The following is a 23420-nucleotide window of genomic DNA, read 5'->3' as shown; positions in this document are numbered from 1 at the left end:
CGAAGTATGTTAAGGGAATTCTGTTTTAAAAAAAAGAGGGACGAGTGGTCTGCTATGAAGTCTGTGGTAGGAATTCAATCAAGTCATTAGTGGGTTGCATCCTGGAGTGGCAAATACATTGCAAGAATGGTTTTCCATGAAATGCAACCTGTTACAGTGTGCGAAATGCAGAGACCCCAGTGTACATTAGAAGACTTTGTAGTGAGCCTTTCATTTCTTGTGTGTATGACAATCAGTGGTGGGTTGGACATATCCCAAGTCTCTCTCATGAGCTGTAAGATAGAACCGTCTCCTTTACGACACCTCATGGTCCTGAGAATGCTTTCAAACGGCCATCATCAAAAGATCAGTGTGCAGTTCCCATTTCCCAAGTGCTGCTCTTGTTGGATCATTCTTGTCCATGTGCAAATTCAGCTCGGCTATACAGGTTCAATGAGAAGCAGATGAAAAAACAAATGAACTCTTTTCAACAGTGCAGTGTTGATTGTTACATTGCTGAAAATTTTAATTCATGGCAAGTCACGAGGAAGTAAAATCATAACAAAAGGCAGTAATAATTTGAGAATATCATAAAAAGAAATATGGGTATAACTATTCTATATCCCATTTTCGTTATAAAATGCTTTCAAACAAAATTATGAACTGTTTTCAAACTCCTTGATAATGTTGTAAAATAATTTATTTCAATTCAGAACTACCAGTTTAACATGACATTTACTTTAAATCAGCCATCAATTTAAATTAAGTGTCCTTGAGAGTAGAGCAACGTATGCCTAAAAAATTTCTCACATTTTGTACAGACAAGTACTGCCCACTCTGACTGTACATTCCCTAAGTACGATCACCAACCAGTGTACCGTGAAATTTTTAGAACATTTAGGGTGGAGGGTTTTGAGAAAATAATTTCTGAGTAACCAAAAAAATTCAGATTCTTTTATCTTTATGCACAAATATTTTGACAGTTTAAGAATTTCATGGATTAATGTCTTGGCTGACAGTTGGCAATCCTTCCACTTTATCATTTCTCAAGACAGTTAAAATCCTGTGACTATTCATATTTTGTTACAAATATTCAGCGTGTGTGTGTGTGTGTGTGTGTGTGTGTGTGTGTGTGTTGTTGTTGTTGTTGTTGTTGTTATTGTTGTTGGCAAAGGCCATTGGCCGTAAGCTTTAAGTGTGAAAATCTTTTTGTTGTGCCTATCCGTGAATCTGCATCTCCGCTAATGGTGAGTAGCAACTTTCCTTCTCATAATATTGTTACATTCCATCCTGGATTTTCCATTGTTTGAGTATTCGGAATAAAGTATTTATCGAAAATAAATTCAGATCTCAATCACTTTTGGTTTCTTTATTGCTATTTTTCGATTTTCCCTTACGTTACAACATTTTCACAAATACTCTCATTTATAGAGTCTGTAGCATTTTAACAAATCATCAGAACATCAAAATATTGTAGTTCTGGAGAAGTATAGTGGAAATTCAACATATACTTCTTTTCAGCATACTTTGAAATACTGATGACACATCCACTCTTGACCTGTATGATTTGGGATGAGTTCAGCCTATAAGTGATCTGTCTACTGACAGATACTGTCCACATGATGTGTAAATCTTTTGTATGAAACTATGGGGTGTGGTTTTCATGATGAAATTACTTTATCCATAGCTTATTGGTAGTGTCATGTTTCAATAACTTATTTGTATCATTTTTTAAGGGAATTAACACTGTGTGTTTTACAATAGCTATTAAGAATGATAGTATTTTAAGTATATTAACACTGTAGGAAAAGACAGATTGCTGCTCACCGTAAAGAAGACATGTTAGTTGCAGACAGGCACAGTTAAAAATGACTTAAATAAAGTTTTGAGCCGCAGCTTTCATCAGTGAAAGAGTGACACACACTGTTCATAAGAGGTGTGTGTTTCTCTTTTGTGTCTTTTAATTGCGCCTGTCAGCAACTTAACATGTCTTCTTTGCAGTAAGAAGCAATCTGTCTTTTCCTAAACTGTTGATGTTCCTCCCTGGAGTTTCCATTGTTTGACTATGTTAAGTGTGGTGGGTATGTACATTGCAACTGCAAAATGCCAGAACAAAAAACATACATCTACACAGTAACTGGTAATTATGTTTATTAGCTACAACAGTCAAAGCGAGCATATAATGGTAGCTGAGTGTGACAAAGAGGGACAATCACTACTAACCATTAGGATCTTTGAACAATGAATCTAAGCCCAGCACAATTAATTAGAAACAATGTCTTCAGAGTTTCATCTGGCACTAAAAACAATACAATGAGGAGTACTAATGCATTGATTGAGACAGACAATCTTGAAACTACAAAGGTCCATTATCACTATAAAGTGTCAGTTTCAACTACAGTAGTGGGACATTTAAACAATTACACAAATTGTTTCTCCCATACACATTCTTTCTCCTTATATTCTGTTTTCTTTCTTGCAGTCAGTTTTAAAATAAAACATGAAAGTTGTATTTATGGCTTTTTGGCTTACGATTATGATACTACTGCAGAATATGAATTGTGTAAAAATTTGTAATCTCACTCATTTACAGATTAAAACTATGCAAAGTACATCAATGAAGCTACTATCCTCACTGACCCAGCAGCAGGAGAAGTCTCTCACACCGTACATATATCAATGATCCCAACCAAATTACCCATTCTTCTTAAGCTAGGATAATTCCCAATCAAGGATTCGTTGTCAATAGCAATAAACAATGCTCAAGATTAGAGAGAGAGAGAGAAAGGGGGGGGGGGGGGGGGGGATGGGCAGAAAGTGGGGAAGAAATGGATGTAGAGAGAGGGAAGGGAGAGATGGACAGAGAGAGGTGGGAGGAGGAAATGGAGGAAGACTGGGGGGGGGGGGGGGGGAGATTGAGAGAGGGAAGACAAGTTGATGGACAGAGAGAGGATGGGGAGAAAGAGGATATGGATACACAGAAATGAGAATGAAAATTAGATCATATATCCAACTGCCATACGTATTTAGCAATTTTGATGCACTTTGAACATTGTTGTGTCATGAGAAACCTTGTAACTGTGCGGTACATCAAAAAATAAAAGAAGATTATCCACAGAAATGTAAATTATGTACAGTTTTAATCAATTTATCAATGCTCAATGACACATGTGCTCAATAAACATGCATCATTGTCCTGGGCATTTGACATTTACACTTTTATAGTTGTTTTGTTTTTGCACATCATTAATTATTGAATCATTAATACAATTCAACCAAAGGATTTAGATGGATTATCACAATAATCATATCTGGAAAAACACAATCAACCTCAAATGATGCACAGCAAGCTGATAAAAAGATGAAAATTCAATTTAAAGTTTAATGAAAAGTCTAAACGCAGACAAATACTGTCCTCATTAAACCTGTGGCCATATACATTTGTTGAATCCAAAATACATTGTGTCACATTTTAAATGCTCATGATGACAGTAGTAAATAAAAATGCAGCTGATGATAAAAGTTTATTGCAGTTTCGATTGAGTGTGTTGTCTTTTGAACATGTATAATCTCATCTGAATTACAAATTCAGCAGCATCCCACTCTAGTCAGTTTCAGTTTCATATTGTGTCATACTTTTATAACAATAAGAATAGCTTCAATTTCAAAAAATAAACAATCAAATAATACATCTGTATGTACTTGGACAGAGATACCACAATCTATTTTGCGACCAAATTTTTCATTCTGTATGTCTCTTCTTTCTCAACATTTAATTTATCACAGAAAACATTCTAAATGAAAAGCATCTTCCACACCCAGAAGAGGTTCCATGGCGATACCATAGCCGAATGACAGTGCCAGTATCATAGATTTACACTAGCAGAATAACTCTGTCAGTGTCATCGAGACATATGCAATAGGGCAGCACCCGTTTGATGGAGAGGCAATACCTAACTATCTTCCTCAGCACTTTATTTGCTAATGGTACAGGTAATAAACTTTTTCATAAAACAATGAATGACAAATTAAATAGCAGATACAAACACAGAGCCTGCACATTAAATAAATGGTGTCACAACAATGTAAGTTTCTCTATAAAGAAATCAGAAGAATATTGCTTATACAGTAATACAACAAATATTATATTGTGGGTAGATTAATGGTGCAACAACTATCCATCCTGCACAGAAAAATAAGTTCAAAACAACAGAAAAGTTAATATCCATATTTTCATAACAAATACACTCTCTGCTAATTGTTTTCAGAAATCGCAAAATAAATAATAATAGCAATAAGGCATAAAATGAAATATACAACAACAATAACTTGTCACATTGTTCTACTGTGGTTATTTTATTCGATTACTTCACACACATCTTGTAATATACTGTACATTATACTCGTTTGTGATAGAAATAAATGGTATGATAGAAATAAATGGTATGATAGCATTGATAAATGGTATGATGGGATTGGGGGGGGGGGGGGGGGGGGGGCAGTTTATAGCATCAGTAAATAAAGTGTGAAGTCAGTACTTTTACAATCAAAGCCTCACAGTACCTCCGCCATTTCAAAAATCGATAAACTCTAAGTTTACATACATTTTAAGTCACATATTTTAGACAGGTTTACAAAGCATATATAATCTAAATTATACATGTTACTGCATCACTTTCTCTGACTATAAAATCAGTTTCATAAAACAACTATACATTGTGTCAGTATGTAATGCATAGATAACTGCTTTATTAGTTTAACAACTTCACAGTTTCTATTACAATGTAAAAGGTTATATTCATGCATGCAGCTACCATAAACGTTTTTTCCTTTGGCAGAATGTGTTTACTATCACGCTCTGTGAAATGAAGAAAGTCAAGACACCAAACAGCTCACTGACGTGTTTATGTTGACTCCAGTCCACATTCTCTTCTGGCAATACTTATTGCTCAGACACAATTAGACAACATAAGCTATTCTTCTCACAATTGAGAAACTAGTTCAAAAAGATTACTATTAATCCTATCTGAAACAAAAATCAACACACACACACACACACACACACACACACACACACACAGTGACTGCAATTACATTGCTACTTTTGTTATGAAAGAACATCTGCAAGCTGATGTCAACTGTGTCTAGTTGAAAATAAATGCTGTAATGTTTCATTTCAAACCAGAAAGTAACAACTGAGTCATGCTGAACAAAAGAAAGAATATAAACAACACTGTAACAGAATGTAAATCATATGTTATTTGCAACCAAAGATTGACAAATTAATGATTAACACACTATTTTGAAAAAGAACAATTATGATTTGTAATTGGCAAAAGCAAGTAAGTGTGAAAGTATGGGAATCAATAAAGAAAAATGAACTAATGAATTGGGCTTACCTCTAATAAGCTGCCTTACCCCATGACTCTCGATTGGTCTGCAAAAGAATATTACAAACATTAGACAATGTATGAAACAATATTTCAGTTGTCACAGAATTGATGCACAAGTGCAAGTAGGCATGCATCCACACACTGTACATTATAATATTTGTAATGCAGCAAATATTTTTTCATTAAAGCATTCAACAAATTCTGAGACAATCAGATGATGCAGTTTCTTGTGTGATCAAACTGACTTTTCTCTCCACCCAAAACCAATGTACAATGGACCATTACAATACAAGCAAAGGTGTCTGTCTGTGACATAATGAAGTAATTTAGCACCCACAAAATAAAATTAATTAAAAGTAGCTTGATTACCACACTGAAAAGAGAGCACTCCTTTCATGTTGTGAAATGGAATTTGGAATTTTGCATGGCAATGGTATAATCAGAGATGGTAAGTACTGTTTCACTGACAACAGCAACAGGATGGGCCAGAAGAGTGGGAACAGTTGCAGGGGATGTTCCTAGCCCCAGTTGTACATTGAATAAGATCGTCACCGGCCAGTAAATGGGTGTATGAACACCACCTCAACATTAGCTATACTGTCACTTTCATGATCATTAACATATTGTAAAGTGTCAAGAAAGCTGAGATGTACTTCTCATAGCCAAAGTTAGATGTAGGGCCTGATGTGCACTCACCACCTTATGACATCATGCACTGCATATAATGAACTCATCATTTGATATGGACTAAGAAAAACTTAGAGAACTTGTACTTTCACAAGTTTTGTACAAGTAGCTTTCTAGATTCCAGAATGGCACATGTGCTGCCCTGAAACCTACCGATTTATTAAAACTGTGTGCCAGACCAGGACTTTAACTGATCTACCCAAGCATGACTCACAACCTGTCCTCAAAGCTTTACTTCTTCTGCCATACCTCATCTACCTTCCCAATCTGTGGCTAAGACATGCCTTCACAGTACCCTTTCTTCCAGGAGAGCTAGTCCCACAAATTTAGCGGGAGAACTACTGTGAAGTTTGGAAGGTACGAGATGATGTACTGGCAGAAGTAAAGCAGTGATGATGGTTGTAAGTCTTGCTTGACTAGCTCAGCTGGTAGAGAAGTTGCTCATGAACAGCAGAACTCCTGGGTCCAAATATTGGTTGGGCACACAACTTTAATCTGCCACCAAGTTTCAGATTTCAAGTTATTTTCTGTTTTTCAAATACTGTGAGTCCCCTGCAAATGACAGCCAGAGACAAGAAATTTATGGTTCATCAATTATCCTTTCAATTCAATATACAGTAGAAATCCTCCGGAATCTGCCTTATTGTGTAATTGAGGAAACTGTACAAACTGACAAAAAAATGTTGTCAATGGTCTGCTTAAAACAAATTTCTATCATATGGTTCCATAACGGTCAATTTGTGAGTTGCACAGTTTTCATTATTTTGAGCACAGTTCTTGAAGTAGAATGACCCACTTTTCTCAGATTCTCTAGAAATTAAACCTACATAGGAAAAGTTACTATATAATGACACAGTCCCAATTGGAAAAACTCTTAAGTGACATTGATTTACACCATGACTTTACACTGTAACCAAAACGGCAATTAAGTGCTTGTTCAATCTGTGGTGAGTCAAGGCAGAGCTGCTGGTACAGTTGTGACATGGACTCCTGTGTCAATAGGACATTTGCCTCAGATACCAGTGTTGGAATCAGTGAACTTTAAAACAGGTTTGGATTTATCACGATAAGTGCATTCACAGACTCAAGATTCTGCACCGAGTGTTTGTGCGGTACGTTTTGGACATGACAGAATACAATTCATAAAGGAAATCATTGAGGAACTGAGACTTAAATCAATTTGCCTTTCAGACTTCCAATGTTTTCATATGTTTACCGTGAGTTGTTCATGAATAAGGGGCAGTCGAAAGAAAATCACACACACACACCGATAGGGGACCATGGAATGGTTCCATTCGAAAGTAATCACCACACTTGTTAAAACAGCTATCCCACTGGGAGATGAGACGATCAAACTCCTGTTTCGTAGAATGCGGTCAGCCGCTGATGGGGTCCGCAGCTGCACCCACATTTACTCTTCCTCGTCCGACAGAAACTGAAGTCCACGCATGTCTTTCTTCAGGTCACCACTGATGTGAGGACCACACAGTAGAAGATATGGGTTGTAAGGAGGATGCTGCACTGTTTCCAAACAAAACAGCTGAAGCGTAGCCTTAGTCTGATTGGTAGTGTGGGGGCAGGCATTCTGACTTTATGATGCATCACAATTTCTGTAAAGTGTCTTCATTGCGCTGCGCACTGATTGTAATTCCAGGCACTAGCAACTTCACGAGCAGAACTCCACTGCATTTGAAGGAGGTCATTATGACTTTTCCATAAAATGTGTGAACAGCTTTGCTATTCTTTGGTGGTGAAAATGTGGGATGTTTCCACTGCTGGTTTTGACATTTGGCCTCAGGATGTTGGAATGCTGTCAGACGGAACCATCCTGTTGCATGATAATGTTCGCTCCCCACAATACAAGGCAGACAAAGGCTACACTTCAGTGTTTTGATTCGGAAACACTGCAACATCCTTGATACAGCCCGTACCTACAACTCCATGATTTTTACATCTTTGGTGACCTGAAGAAAGACATGGATGATGTCAGCTTCAGTCAGACAAGGAAGTGCAAAAGTGGATGAAGTTGTGGAATCCATCAGCGGCCGACCACATTCTATGAAACAAGACTTTATCATCTCATGTCCCAGCATGATAAATGTCTTAATGGTCTGATGATTACTTTTGAATGTAACTACCATTCCATGATCCCATTGTGGCACGTGTTCTGTTTTCATTTGAATGCCCTCATAATACTGAGTGCCAACTGGAAACTGATAGACTAACATTTTCTCTTTTAGGAAGAGCATACGAACTTTACCAGCAATAATTTTATTTATTTGTGCTGTGCCCTAGAAACTTTCATAGTTATTGATTCTGGAAAGATACACCAATAAAGAATTAGTAAATAGATCAGTGGTGTGTACACAAGCAGTTACGAGTGGAGATGATTATGAACGGAAAAATAAAGTTAGTTTTTAAGAAAGGGTGACATCCTACATATCCACACTGCCCCTTGCAGGAACAGAGATCCTTGTATTTAGTTCATGGAATATTCACACTCCACATTTGTGATCCCAGTGATTACATTTGTTTGGGTGCCTGGTATGGGGGGGGTTATGTTTCAGTATTCCCATTCAGAGACAGTTGGGAAGTGTTATTCATTTTTTGCCAGTTTGGAAGTAGCTCATAGAGAGGAAACAATTGTCATTTTACTATCATATTGGTTATCAGACAAGCTGCAATAAGAAGTTCTGCACAACGTTGAAAATTTGACGTAAAAAAAAAAAAAAAAGGAAGAGCATATCCGACAAAAGTTCTAAATGTGTGGTACGCATTATTTGAATACCACATTATTATAAGGAACCTGTAATTTTATGAACAATAGAAGTTAAGCGTATGAGATTTCCTACACGATTACGCAGAGGAGGGAATCTGATGATAAATTTTCCTGGGTGATTCCACTGTCACGACAGGAACAGTTGTGTTATGTTTTTCAATGATCAAAAGCTAATACAACAACAAGTATAAATAGTAATGAAGTAATGACTGACTCATGTTCATGTTGTTTTACCTCCCCTTTAAATGAGAATATCTTTAAATTCTAGTCATGAGTGGGACAGCAAAGGGACATAACACTGAATGCCTACCAACATTTTACAAGGGCTCTGAGAATTGTGCCCTTATTTTCTTTTGAAAACTTCGAATTCACTCTATTAAAATTATACCTACGCCATGATATATAAATAAATGTAACATAATTAATATTAACTTATAAAAATTGCAATCAGAAATCATCATGCATAGAACAGGGAATAGTCACGAGTGAGACTTATGGGAAGTAGAATCTGTTTGTACTAGCTAAAGTTAATTTTATTACAACATGGGGGTCAGTCAAAAAGTAATGTATCCAAATTTTGTTTTCTCCTTAAATAAACTTTTTTCTGTGAAAAATTTGAATTTGGTGCTATTTTAGAAAGCTGGTTCTCCAATCCACTGGAATAGTAACTTCAATGTCAACAGATGTTGGTACTGCAGTCGCTTGTCAAATGACTGACATCGATGGTGGTATTAGACAATGTTCTGCGATATAATTCTTGAATGCAGAAGGTAAACACCCATTTTCCTTCACGGAAGACTGAAAAATTTGTATGGTGATGCAACAGTTTGTATCAACACATTTAGACCTCACTTCCTATTTAAACGTCCTTGTAGGAAAGTTTTGCTATCTGTAAATAAGATACATATCAGTACAGTATTACTTTGAAGTCCTGAATACCTAATTATTTTAACTTAAAAACTGTGCCACCAAAAACTATGCAGATTACTTTACATCCACTATCAAAGTGTCTAAATTTCCTGAAAATTCATAGTACAAGATGTTCCTAAAATGTTCGATGACTGGAATTGAGAGAACAGCAAAAGATATTTAAACTCAAGGTAGGATACATCCTCCTTGTCAACTCTGAATATCTTCACTGAGTCCTTACCAGATCTCATATACATAATCCGTATTTCTCAGTTTCCCTGAGCCCTCTGTGCAATTGCAGAAAATGTGTATTTGGCTGATATCTTTCTTGCAGTTTGAAACTTGAACACAATAAATGTTCTCGGAAAGATCTTTTAGAGAACTGGTTCTGACCCTGTAACTTCAAGATTTTATATCTGTACATCCCCAAAATATGACTGTTCACCACTTGTCATGACCGTTCATCACTTGTCCCAGAGTCTGTATGGATGAGAGATGTGCAGTGGGTTTAAGTTGAAAAACTTGATTTCGGTATCTGAATATTCTTACTTAAATAAAAAAAGAAATGCTTCCTTAAAAGAAAAGTTTCCTGTACTGTCACATGCATGTAATATTTCTGCAGGCTATTTTCTTAGTTGCTGGGCCTACAACAGACTTGACACCTGTGATACAAGGTAACTGCCTGCTGATTTTATGGCTTGCGGAAAAGTTTTGTATTTTGAGCAGATTATCACCTGTAAGTTCACAAGATGAAATTTTCTTGTCTTCTAAGACAGTTTGCTTTCTACCTCTTTAGGCAGGCTCTCCATGTAAACTTTTTATTATGAACTGCGGCTTTTTCTTTCTTTGTCCATGAAACAGCTTTACTGATGGCCTGAAGACATTTGTGTGATCATATCTGGAAAGCACAGGTCTCCAACCAATTTTCAGTCAGTACAGATTTTAGTTTAAGCCTACACCTTCTTTTTCTTCCAGATGTGCAATTAGAAATTTTTCAACAGGGTGATGCCTTTATCTTCATGTTTCCCCCTCTTTTTCTATCCTGTTTTCTCTCTTTTCCTTTGTGGGTACTGTATTTGCTGGCATCTTTCTGCAACTTTTCTTGAAGTTGGCTATTATGCTTTGCTGACATTGTTTTCCCATAATCTGAATAAATAGTGGGTCAAAATTAGTGTCAACCATTAAAACACTTGTTACACCAACCAATATAACTAAAAAATGACAAGAAGTGTTAAATTCTTTACAATTCAGTAATAAACCAAAAGACTGTCATGGGTGGGACACAAATCAGGGCAGGTGTGTCACAAGGGTCCTTACTTGGCCACTGCTGTATATTCCATTCACTTTTGATACTGCAAGAACACTGAGGGTTGAACTGGCATTATACAACAACAACACTACACTTTTTATATCCAGTATAAATGCACACATCATGTGACATCATCTGCAACAGGCACGCGACAAGCTCGGAGCCTGGGCTAGGAGGTAGAGGTTGACGACGAATGCGGCAAAGTGCCATTCTCCGATTATCATTTGGAAAAAGACTTCCTCTGGATTTACTTTTGGTCCATATCATGGGAGGTCCAACCACATGGTCACAAACCAGAAAATACATACATGGGACCCTTGACAGGCATCACACATGGGGACCACACATCCGTCAGGCCAGGGGAAAGTGATGGGACAAATAAAAACACTTTACCCCCTCCTAAAACACAACTCAATGTCACCACAAACTGTGGAGTTACAATACACCTGGCCCTTGTAAGGCCAGTATTGGAGTACGCCACTGCAATGTGGCACAGTGCTGCTAACATGCTCATTGACTCACTATAGAAGGTACAAAACAGAGCGTTAAGCCTTCTCTTCATCTACCAAGGTGCTACCCGAATGCCAGAGATGTTCATGAGTAAACAGGGTCCTGTTATTACAAGACAGATTCCTACATACTGCTCACCATGTGGTTGTTTATGCATTAAAAACTCCTTTATGTGTCACTATACGTTATTCATTGGGTTTCTCACTCCTAAGTTAAAATCAACAGTTTTCCTATATTGCTAAGTGACAGAATATAAGTTTTTCATGTTGTTTGTCACCGGTGGGACACTACATGCATGACTGTTTTTGTAAATGAGCTGCATACTTAATATCTTACCTTTCTTTAAAAAACTGAAGTTCGTGTGAAAAATAATGTTGTTCTTTTGAAATTTAACAACTGAAACAACAACTATGGCTGCAACATAAATTTAAACATACACCAGTATAAAAAACAAACTTTTTGTCCTCCATTCTCATCTACAGAAGTGCCGACTTCATACAGCTCTATTTCATCAAATCATTTTTGTAGCTTTGATAATTTTTTCATAACACAAAAATTTAACTTCTGTAGATTCAGAAAACTATGACAAATTTAATTCAAAATAAACTTTTAAAAATGTCTCAGCCTCAGTTTTAAATGGAATCACCTTGCTGTAAAGGTTACAAAATTCTGTATCACAATTCAAGTAAGGCTTCAAATAGATTAGAATATCAAAACGGCAGTGCTGAATTGGCCATGGAACAAAGATAACCAGTTTCCGATTAGTGGTCTCCTTCAGGTTAACTTTGGTACTACCATGGAAGGCACCAAGCTCCTCGGAACCGGCTTGGAGCAGATCTGATTAACTGGTTTAGTTAGAAAATCTCATTAATTGGCAAGTAAATCAGAAATTCCAACTAGCCTGCTGCATTCAGTAATCTACAGTACATTCACACAATAATGCGAGAAAATGGGCACGATTTTCCTTTAACGAAAGACAGACATTGACACTGTGTGTTCCACTCTACGTAGTGTTTTGAAAAAGAGTCATCTGACTTCACAAGACATCTTCTAAATAAATGAAGATAGCAAGTTTCTACCTTGGCACCAGCTGTTGATTGCCTGCTTATGATGTTGCTGGTAGGAGTCTACCTGGTGCAGTTAGTTCACTCATTCATTACACAATTGCAGAACATGTCAAAAATTTCATTTTCCAACAGGAAGGAGAACCACCACACTGGCACCTGCATGTAAGAGCATTTTTTACAATAATCTGTCTCAACAAAGTACTGCACCATTGGCTCCTGAGGTCACCTGGCTTCACAGAGTATGATTTATACTGGCGGGAGAGGGAGAGCGTTGGGGAGGGGGGGGGGGGGGGGGGGGGGGGGTTTGTCTGTGAGATTTTGTTCACATGCCTTCCCTTCCAACAACTTTGAGTAAACTCCAGGGGTGCATAGCAACAGCTCTGAATGCGGTAACTTCAGACATGTTCACGAACTACGGGACATGTGTGTGTCTGATACAGGGCACACTGAACATTTCTATAGAGTAAGTGAAAACTTTGATCCAAAACATTATCGTAAAAATTATTCCAGTGTTTTGCATGTGGACAACCTTGTAAAATCAGGTATTTTAACTCTGTAGTCCTATGGCATAGTCAGGATGTAACCCTAGTTTCCATCTTCATTCATGTAGATAATGCAGTCTTGTGAAACTGGATATATCTTTTGAAACAGTCTTTACTTTACATGTCATACAGAGAAGTTGAAGTTTATATCCATTCGCGAATTATTCTTGCAAAACTACTTAAAATATGGGACAAGCTTCCACTTATCAATGTAGGATTTGTGTGTGGCACACAGTAACACAAAAACTTGTGTTAACCATTTTCTATTACATATTTCTGTACGTCGCGCACCAATCCTCTATATGTAACTGGTTGTCTTTCCCTTATTTTAAGTATTTTTCCATCTAGGAATTTCCATACTTGCTAATGTGTCTTATCTCAGAATATTACTGCATTTGTAATCAGAAATTAAATACTTTTTTGTATGTTCTGATACATAAATATTTCAGATGTGTGACAGGTTTTGAAAGAGTGTGAATGTCATGTGTGATGTGTTGAATACCCACCACCCAGAATTTCAAGCTTCCCTCAACAATAAAATGCTTTGCTGAGATAAGAGATAATGAATAACTTGTGTTTTGCCCACCTGGATAATGAATGAAGTACACTGAAATAAAAGTCTGCATCTATCAGGTATCTTATGGCATATGGCAAAGTCAATTTAATCTGAGATGCTTCTAAAATTTTGGTGTTATTTTTAAATATTTTTAGGTCTACAATTATGTTCAATAATGAAAAAAAAACACACACACACACACACACACACACACACACACACACACACACACACACACACAAATTTGATTACTGCATCTTGGTGCTTAATAAAGCAACACACTGTTCATTATTTTCTGAGGTCACAGTAGCAATATTTTATAGTATCCAAAGGTATCTGACATGAAATGAATGCCTCAACTTACGTAGGTTTCGAGAAGTGATGAATCCCAAGATAATTCTATATTCAACTGCATCAATTTGGAGACTTCATTGGAATTAAGTGAAAACTCCACCTTCAGAAGAAACATTTTCCGACCAGCACTGTATTAGTAATAAATTATAGTAGCATTCACAGTAGAATGGAAAGATGCTGAGAGGTTTGAAGCACTATTAAAAAGCTGTGGGTGCACATATATTGCTCTGTAGCGAGAGTTGGCCGATGCCAGAAATTTACAAAAGCGAGACGCGCAGAGAAAATCTAAGTGTTTCCTGAAAAGGCATGTCCTACAATACTGGAGGTGGTGTGTTTATCTCAGTAGACAATAATTGGAAAAAAGTAAAAGAGGTAGTTTAGGCAAGAATAATACTCGAAAGGATGTGAAAGTTTTAGTTGTATCCATCTACCAGACTCAGTTCCACAAGTAGCTGATTGTCTGTTCCTAGAACAACATACAGGAGGCATGCAATAACAGCCGCAGAAGATTTCAATCATTACACATCTCATTAGAGAAATTACAATATAATAAATAATGGCCTACTAAATATGATGGAAGAAAGAAGGAAATTAAAAAATTCTGTGAAGAAGGAAGACCAAGAGAAATACAAGGGTCTGAAAAGCAGAATCAACAGAGAGGCAAAACAAGCAAGAGAAAAATACCTTGAAGATCTCTGTATTTCAGTTGAGGACAATATGAGCAAGGGAAATATCGACAAGGCCTATAAATGTATGAGACATTGCTTTGGAGACAGAAGAAACAAATGTAGGGCTGTGATGGATGAAAATGGCAATATATTGGATGACGATGATGAAGTTGCAAGAAGATGGAAACAATATATAGGAAAACTGTACAGCGGACCAGACCTGTCTGAAAACATCATGGAAGAAGAAACAGAAGTAGATGCACACAACATAGGTGAACCTATATTAAAGGTAGAGTTTGAACTAGCTCTGAAAAAATTGAAAAACAACAAATCGCCTGGTATAGACAATATCCCAGCCGAACTTCTGAAATCTGGAGGAGCAAAACTGAATCAGGAGTTGTATAATCTTGTTTTCAACATGTACGAGCAGGGTAAAATTCCTACAGACTTTGAGAAAAACATTATGGTCCCCATTCCAAAGAAGGCAAATGCTACAAGATGTGAAAATTATAGGACACTCAGCCTAGTTACTCACGCCTCTAAAATATTAACCTCAATTATCCTAAAACGCATAGAACAAAAAGTCAAAGCTACACTCTCCGAAGACCAGTTTGGATTCCGGAAAGATAGAGGAACCAGAGAAGCAATATTTGCTCTAAAACTAATAATAGAGAAACGACTAGATAAGAACCTGAAAACATACATAGCTTTCGTAGATGTAGAGAAAGCCTTTGATAATGTTAAATGGGATAAGATGTTTGAGGTACTCAAAAAAGTAGGAATAGACCATAAAGATAGAAAAATGATATGGAACCTGTACAAAAACGAGACAGCAGTTATCCGTGGACGGACAAAACAAGAAGAGGTGCAGATACGGAAAGGTGTCCGGCAAGGTTGAGCACTATCCCCTGTTATCTTTAACGTATACATTGAAAAGGCGCTGAAAAAAGTAAGGGAAAATTCACAGACAGATGTAGTAATTCATGTCCAACAAATAGATATGATAAGATATGCCGATGATATAGCTGTCCTGGCTGAAAGTGAAGAAGGTCTTGTAGTCCTACTGAATAGAATGGATAAAGTTATGGGTGAAGAATATAACATGAGAATTAATAAAGCAAAAACAAAAGTAATGGCATGCGACAAAGAAGATCAAGTGAAAGTGCAAGTTCATGTAGGCAATGAACTGCTTGAACAAGTTGATAAATTTACTTATCTGGGCAGTAATATTACCAGGGATGGAAGGAGCAAGGCGGAAGTGAGAAGTAGAATAGCTCAAGCAAAGGCTGCTTTTAACAAGAAGAAAAACATATTAACATCTAAAAGCATCAGCCTTGAAACCAGGAAAAGATTTTTGAAATCATATGTGTGGAGTGTGGCATGCTATGGGTGTGAAACATGGACTCTCGGGACAGAGGAACAGCAGAAGCTAAATTCTTTTGAAATGTGGTGTTATAGACGCATGCTCAAAGTAAAATGGATCGACAAGGTCACAAACAAAGTGGTTCTGGAAAGAGCAGGTGAGAAGAGGAGCTTCTGGAGTTTTATTGTTAAAAGAAGAGTGCAATTTACAGGCCATCTATTAAGACATAAAGGACTCCTGAACACAATCATAGAGGGATATGTCGAGGGAAAAATACCAAGAGGAAGACCACGACAGAGGTACATGGATCAAATCGTGAAAGATGTGGGATGTAACACCCATAAAGAAATGAAGAGAAAAGCTGAAAAACGCATAGAATGGAGACAAGCTGCCATTGTAGCTGTTGCAAACCAATCCTTGGATTGACCACTACAGAAGAAGAAGAAATAATGGCCAATTTTTGAAAGCATTTTCTGTAGAATAAAACAGCTATATCAATGGAATGTTTTAAAATTAAAATAGTCTTTATTGCAACAGAGTATTTATTAAAAATGGCAACTGGTTTTGGTCAAATAGTGACTATTTTCAGACCATATGACTGAAAAGTAAGTACAATTTAGATTTAGAGAGACATCTATTAACATCAGTAAATGTAAGATGTGTAAAATATGACCAAAATTAAAATAAGTTATACACACGATGGCACGTAGTGGCACTGAACAGAGCAGGTGCCAAAGATGCATGAGCTTCGACTGCTGATTAGGGTAGAGGGACTATGAATCAAGTACTGGATGCTCCATCCATCGCTTATCACATTAAGTTAGTAATTAAGAGGGATAAGAACCAATATCATGAAACTGAAAATGAATTTTTGAATAAACAGTGCTTAGCTAAACATATTATATCAAAATAAAACAAAATTAATATTAAGGTCAACTCTTATGTTACGTCATTTGTGCAACATAAGGGCAGCATTCTATAGATGAAGTCAGAAATCAGGAGCACTTTTAAGAGACTAAAAAATAAAAAAATAAAAATGAAATAAAAAAAATTAAAAAAAAAGATAAATGTTAAATTGAGAAATGTGTAAGTTGCATCTATTTTTAAGTAACCAAATGTCTCTTAACTTTTTCAAAACTGCTCAATACTACAGATGACTAATTCACGTTTTACAATGTTGACGTTTAAGTTGCTACTAAACATTCACATTTTAGTAAATTAGAAATTAGTAAAAATAAATAAAACAACAAATCCAAAATAATTAAAAATGCTGTAAAGCTATTATAACAATGGCAGACAAAGGAAATACTTTAGTAGTGGTTAGTGAAGATGATTACATTTCCAAACCTTTAAAGTTTTTCAATGAAAATTGAATAATTGAAATCAATAAGGATCCAATGCCAAAATTTCAAATGATGGTAAAAAAGCTAGTCAATGAAAATAATTTTCTATTTTTACCTAAAGATAAAATGTCACTGAAAATTGTGACCCTGCAATTGTCAAAGTTAAGATCTCAACTAAAATTACACAAACCGAATATACCAATTCACCCAACTGTCAGCAATATGAATTTGTAGGAATTGGGCAATGAATATTATGTTCATGGTGTGTAAAGACTGTCAACATTACAGATTCACACACACAATATTTATTTATACACATTACATGGACAGATACAACTCGAAACACTTGGTGTCTCAGAACATGCTACCCGAGGTCCAAAGATAATGTTTTTGCAGAGATATTTTCTTGGGGATGGAAGTCCATAGAGCTTGTGTCCCCACATGGCTCGCCCCCGTGGGGAAGGTATCGTCGGTAGAAACTGACAAGGCCGAGAAATTTATGTAGTTGCTGGTAATTTGTGGGAGGGGACCAGTTAGTGACCTGTTCAATTTTGTCCTGTGTCGGCCGTATGCCTGTTGCGTCGACTAGCTGGTTAACAAATGTTATACAAAACTGTCGCAGCTGGCAATTCTCAATATTAATTTCCACCCCGTGTACTGACAGCTTGTTGTATACTCCATGCAAGCGTTGTTCGTGTTCCTCTGTGGATTTTGAGAATAAAATTAAATCGTCTAAATAGCAGTAACAGTATGACACATTGAAAAACAACCCATCAATGAATCTTTGCCAGGTCTGTGCTGTGTTTTTCAACCCCAATGGCATGAAAAGGATTTCATATAAACCAAATGGAGTGGTAATGGCTGTTTTGTGAGCGTCCCCTGGGGCCGTAGGTATTAGGTATTTGGGAGTACGCTCTTTTACAGTCCAGTACGCTGAAGATGGTTGCCCCTGCCAACTCGTGTGTGATAGCTATAATCGTTCTGGCGTTGAGGTTCTCGTAGTCGCCGCGGAGGTGCCATGTACCATCTTTCTTTGGCCGCAACGTGATAGGTGGTGCCAATGCACTGTCTGAAGGTCTGATTATGCCGTCCTGGAGAAACTCTTAAATTTTTCAATGGCTGCCTTGGCCTCCTTGAACTTGTGGAGGGGAGGGGGGGGGGGGGGGGTCGTACGGGTGGTCCCAGAGCCGTATTAATTCTTGGACGGTGTTGCCCATAACTACGCGAACTGTTTTGTTTGGTAGGAGGGATGGTCCAGGGGACCGAACCCTATTGTCTGATCTGTCTGCAGGGGTCGCAGCTTTGTCGGTGGGTAACCCGCTCTCGAGAGCATAAACTCTGTCGCTATTCGACCTGCTCGCGAGAGCGTAAACACTGTCACTGTTCAACCCAGGCACTGTACTAACTTGTGTATCCGTGCTAGCGGTTGTGTAGTTACCCTGTGGCTCTCGGGTGCGCCGGGCTGACTGTAGTTGCTGCCGGATTCGTTGCAGATGGCTGTGCAGTTCCTGATGGCGGCTGCGTAGCTGCTCATACATGTTTTGTTGTTCTCTCTGCAGATGTTCTCGTAGGCCGTGATCTTTTCGTGTCTAGCGGTGGAGGGGGAGTGTCTGTGGTGGACGGCAGACTGTCACCGCAGACGCCCCCTATAGGGTGAAGTCCGTCACTTTATAACAACGCGGTAATGACAGAAAGTCTGCTCCGAACACCGGCTCCACCGTTTCGGCCACAAAGAAAGTCCATGGACGTGGTGTATAGTCGTGTAGTCAAAGCGTCGAGGAGCTTGTCCCCATCACCGGTATTACTGAGCCAGTTGTATGGATGAGAGCTTGTAATCTCCTGTGATGATGTCCGCGCCCGTATCGACTAGCAGGTACTGGTGTAGCCAGCGGTCGTGAACAAAAATGTGCGCGCCGTTTGCCCGTGTGTGTGGCGTGTTATATGCTTTCGTATCTCCAGTAGAAAGGCGGCTTGTAGGGAGGCGGGCTGGTGCGCCGGTTCAGTTTGGATAGCCGCACGGCTGTCGGCAGCGGCGTGCGTTGGCCCCGAATCGCGCGTGAAACCAACAGAAGCCGCTTGTCGTTTTGTTTTGGCTGGGCTATGTTTTGGCGGCCCGCGAGTCGGCCGTCTCCTTTGTTTATTTGCTGCAGGAGCTGGGTCTGTGCGCCGTGAATGTTGCGACGTGCATGTTGCGACGTGCAGCGGTCGCGGCCTCCAAGAGGGTTGGGGGAAGTGAGGTTGCCCGAGGTCTGCGCGCAGTGTTTAGCGCTGTCTCTGCCGCTGCTGCCGTCGTTGTATATTGTGCACCGCATCCGTCGCTGGCGTACGAGTGCCAGCATCGTATCGGCCAGTTGTAGGCGCGTTTCCAAAGGTGTGTCCGCATGTACTAGAAGTGCCGTCTCTATTTGCTCTGGGAGCTTGAGTAAGCATAATGACCACAGGGCCCGGTCTGGTAGTAGGTTGTTATCAATTTTCAGGCGCAGTTTGCGCCATCACGCCGATGGTGTGTCGCCCAGCGTCGTCTCGTTTATGACGAGGTACAGTTGTCGCTCGTGCGTGCGTGATAATCGTTGCAATATTAGTGACTACATCGTCTCACACTTGTACACAGTCGGGGTATTTAGCAGTAGATCGCTGACGATCTCAGATTGTTCACCAAGATGGTTGAGAAGTGTTAAGAGCTTGCTCTGGTCGTCCTCGATCCCTGCTGTCATCATCATACATTCGCTTACAGCAAATGTGTGAACGAGCGGCAGGTGGAGTTAGATAGACGGTGGGTGGTACCCGTAGTGGTGGTTTTGTTTTGTTCCCACAGTTGTCGCCGTGCAGTAGTTGCTTGGCGTTGCTCGGACCGACTGTGATGGCCTATGAGGTATGGCCATTGTTTGTTGTACCTGTCGGCATGGTGTGGTATGATGTGACATTCCGGTTGGAGCTGTAGTCCGATGTGCGACGGCCGAGCGGGCGGTGACGTCACACCCGTGGAATGGCGAGTGTTAGCGGCGCGGATAATATCTCTGAACCATCGGCGGACTGCAGAGAAATACAGTTCCGTTTGGATATCACAGTTTTATGGTGGTGTTTGTCTGTGTCTCAGTTGTGCACACTGTTTCGTTAGTCGCTTCGCTGTTGTTGTGGTGGCGTCGGTGTAACGAAACGTAGCGCGCGGCGCGGACGGTGTAGAAAGTAACTACTAGAGTTGTGGCGATTCGTGAATGAGTCGTTCATTTGAACGACTCTCAATAAAGAATCGTAAGAATCGAATCGTGATACGGACGAATCGTCGTTCAAAATAATCGTACAAACGATTGCGTGTTTCCGAGTCGTGAGTTCCAACGATTCATCGATTCTTAGTACGCTATGCTTCGAAGGCAACTTCCGAATCATGTCGTGTCGTGCCGAATGATTACGACCGCCAAGAACTTTTTGCATTCCGTAAGAATCTTGCCATCGCAGACTAGAATGAATCGTGAACGAATCGTAGGAATCGATTCGCAATGTGAGACTGAATCGTAGGAATCGAATCGGGAAAAAGAATCATGTTGCCCAACTCTTAGTAACTACGCGTCAACGGCGTCGCACCCATCGGTCGTATAGTGTGTCGCGGTAGGTGGGATGAAGTCACCGGTCGGTCGGAAGCCATTGCAGCGCGGGAGCTCCGTGCGGTGTGCCCACAGGATCGGTGGCGTGTCGTGTAATCATCGTCGGCTGGATAAATTCGTGGTAAATCGTCGGCCCATTTGGTATGGAGTTCACTGTAGGCGTGGCGGTGATGTCTGGCTCGAGCTTTACGCCCTTTGCGGGTGGTGTAAAAGTCAGGTTGTAATTCTGATATCCAACTTTTTGTAGTAAAGCTGTTGACGCCTCTATTTTGGCATCCTGGTAGCTGTTGATGTCTGGTGGTGGTAGAACGGTCGTGTCATGCATCCTAATCAGCACGTGGCGGGAATCAGCGTATACTGGTGCGAGCTGGGGTGTGGGGGACTGGTGCGGCCGGCAGTGCCACGATGTCAACGCCCGTGGTGTATCGTGGTACGCGGCGCAGCTGCATTGACGTCAACCGCGTGACGTGTGAGAGCAAAAGCGGAAACGTGTGAGAGACCGAAAGCGGTTTGCGGAAATATGCCACTCTGTTCAAAATCACCGTTAACCGTCACAATCTGTCGCCGAGACCACCAAATATACTGACCTGCATGTTTGTTTGTTGCCACTGATTGTTCGGCGTTTGTTACGTCACTGTGGTAGGTGTCCGTAGTTAGACTGTCAATGCCTGACACCTCAGTAATGGTAGAGTCACAGAGTTGATAGGGATACTTACAAGTAGCATTAGTACTAGCTGAATGTATATCAATTGGAATACTGCACTCGAGAATGGCAGGGGCGGCAGGGTAGCACCATTGTTCATTACCGGTCGCCGTTGTCCCTTCGTTATGTAGTCTGATGAGGTTAGCGTCCACATAAGCACTCGTAGAACTATTCTGAGTGTTCGTTAAAGGCACTGTGGTCGAGGGAAGTTCAATATCGTAGTCTTTATGTGTGTGCAGATAAATGTCGCAACGCAAATGTCAAAAAATGCGGGGTTACCGTTGTAGGAATTGGGTAACGAACAAGATGTTCGTGACTTGTAACGACTGTCAGCGTTACCGATTCACATACACTGTGTTTATTTAGACACATTATACGGAAAGATGCAAAATTATTTTGCAGCGATATTCGTGGGGACGGAAGTCCATACAGCTGGTCTCCCCACAAATTGTCCCTCATATAAATTACACAAAACTACTTTATGACATATTTAAAGCTTCCCACAGTTTTGAAGAAAAATTTGACATCAAGAAGAGTTACAAATTGGCGCAATTTACAAGATGGATATTCCTCGTAATGCAAGATTTGCTTCACTAGATATTACAAATCTATACACAAACATACTGATTAATGAAACGACTGCTATTATTAAAAACAACTTACTTCAACATAAACTTATGAGTACAAGTGAAGTGAATTTATTGATTAACTTGAAAGAACTCAATTATTACATTTAACAGCCAAATTTATTTTCTAAAAGATTGCTTGAAAATGTGCAACTCATTAGCTGACACTTTAGCTGTGGCATTGTCGTCAATCGCGTCGTGCTACAATTTTTCAAGAATTACTCTCAATTTGCAAGTAAAATTCTCTACTATAAAAGATTTGTGGGCGATACTTTATTGCTGTACAACGTCTCCAAAGACTAGTGTTACTCAAACATCGATAGCTGATCTATATAATGATTAACTATCGATTGTTTTGTGCAACTATTTCAAACGAAAAATAACTTTGTAAAGTTTATATTGAGTAAAGACAACAATATAAAACATGCAAATTTTGTTTTATAAAAAGTAAGGTAAAATTCTTCCCCTAAGGTCTGTTGTTTAAAATACAACATTATGATTCGTTTCATAAAATATAAGGTATTTGAATTCTGTTAACAGTTACATTGATAATTGTCTCTTCTTTGGATTGGTTTGTTTATCTCTCTCGATGTACCCTTGTCTACTACTAATTTTATTTTATTTGTTTTGTTTATTAATAGAAACTTATGTGGGCATGCTATTCCTGTTTTGTGTTAAAGGTTTTCCTGTTTGCACTGTTGTTATTTATGTACTGTTCAATTTTTACTTTTTCATTGCATTACCACCACACTGTCAAAGATGTAACTTGCTGTATGTTTCTACTTCAGTTTGGACGTGTTACTTCTCTTCCAATGTTGTTTGCAAACATTGTAACTTCTTTGCTGATAATAGTCAGCAAATGTCTGATTATGGCCTTGTAAGCCGAAAACCGGTTAACAATAAGAGTAATATTGTAGAACAAAAGCAAACTGGTGCCTTTCATTTATTATTTGAATTCTTCTCCTTTAGTCTGTTATGTTTTTTACTAATAATTCTCCGGCCTTGGAGAAAAACCTCTCTTTAGGACCAG

General features: G+C 38.9%; 1 long non-coding RNA gene across 1 annotated transcript in view; it reads right to left on the bottom strand.

Annotated features, from left to right (window-relative positions):
• The window catches only part of LOC124606145, a 204251-nt gene that overhangs the window by 27154 nt on the left and 153677 nt on the right, over positions 1 to 23420 (bottom strand). The window contains exon 3 of the long non-coding RNA XR_006978696.1: positions 5379 to 5416. This is a non-coding gene — a long non-coding RNA (uncharacterized LOC124606145). The remainder of the gene's footprint in view (positions 1 to 5378; positions 5417 to 23420) is intronic.

This window comes from Schistocerca americana, chromosome 3, assembly GCF_021461395.2.
Source record: "Schistocerca americana isolate TAMUIC-IGC-003095 chromosome 3, iqSchAmer2.1, whole genome shotgun sequence".
NCBI classification, from domain to species: Eukaryota; Metazoa; Arthropoda; class Insecta; order Orthoptera; family Acrididae; genus Schistocerca; species Schistocerca americana.
The sequence above is the reverse complement of the archived record's forward strand: the minus strand, read 5'-3'. Positions and strand labels throughout refer to the sequence as shown.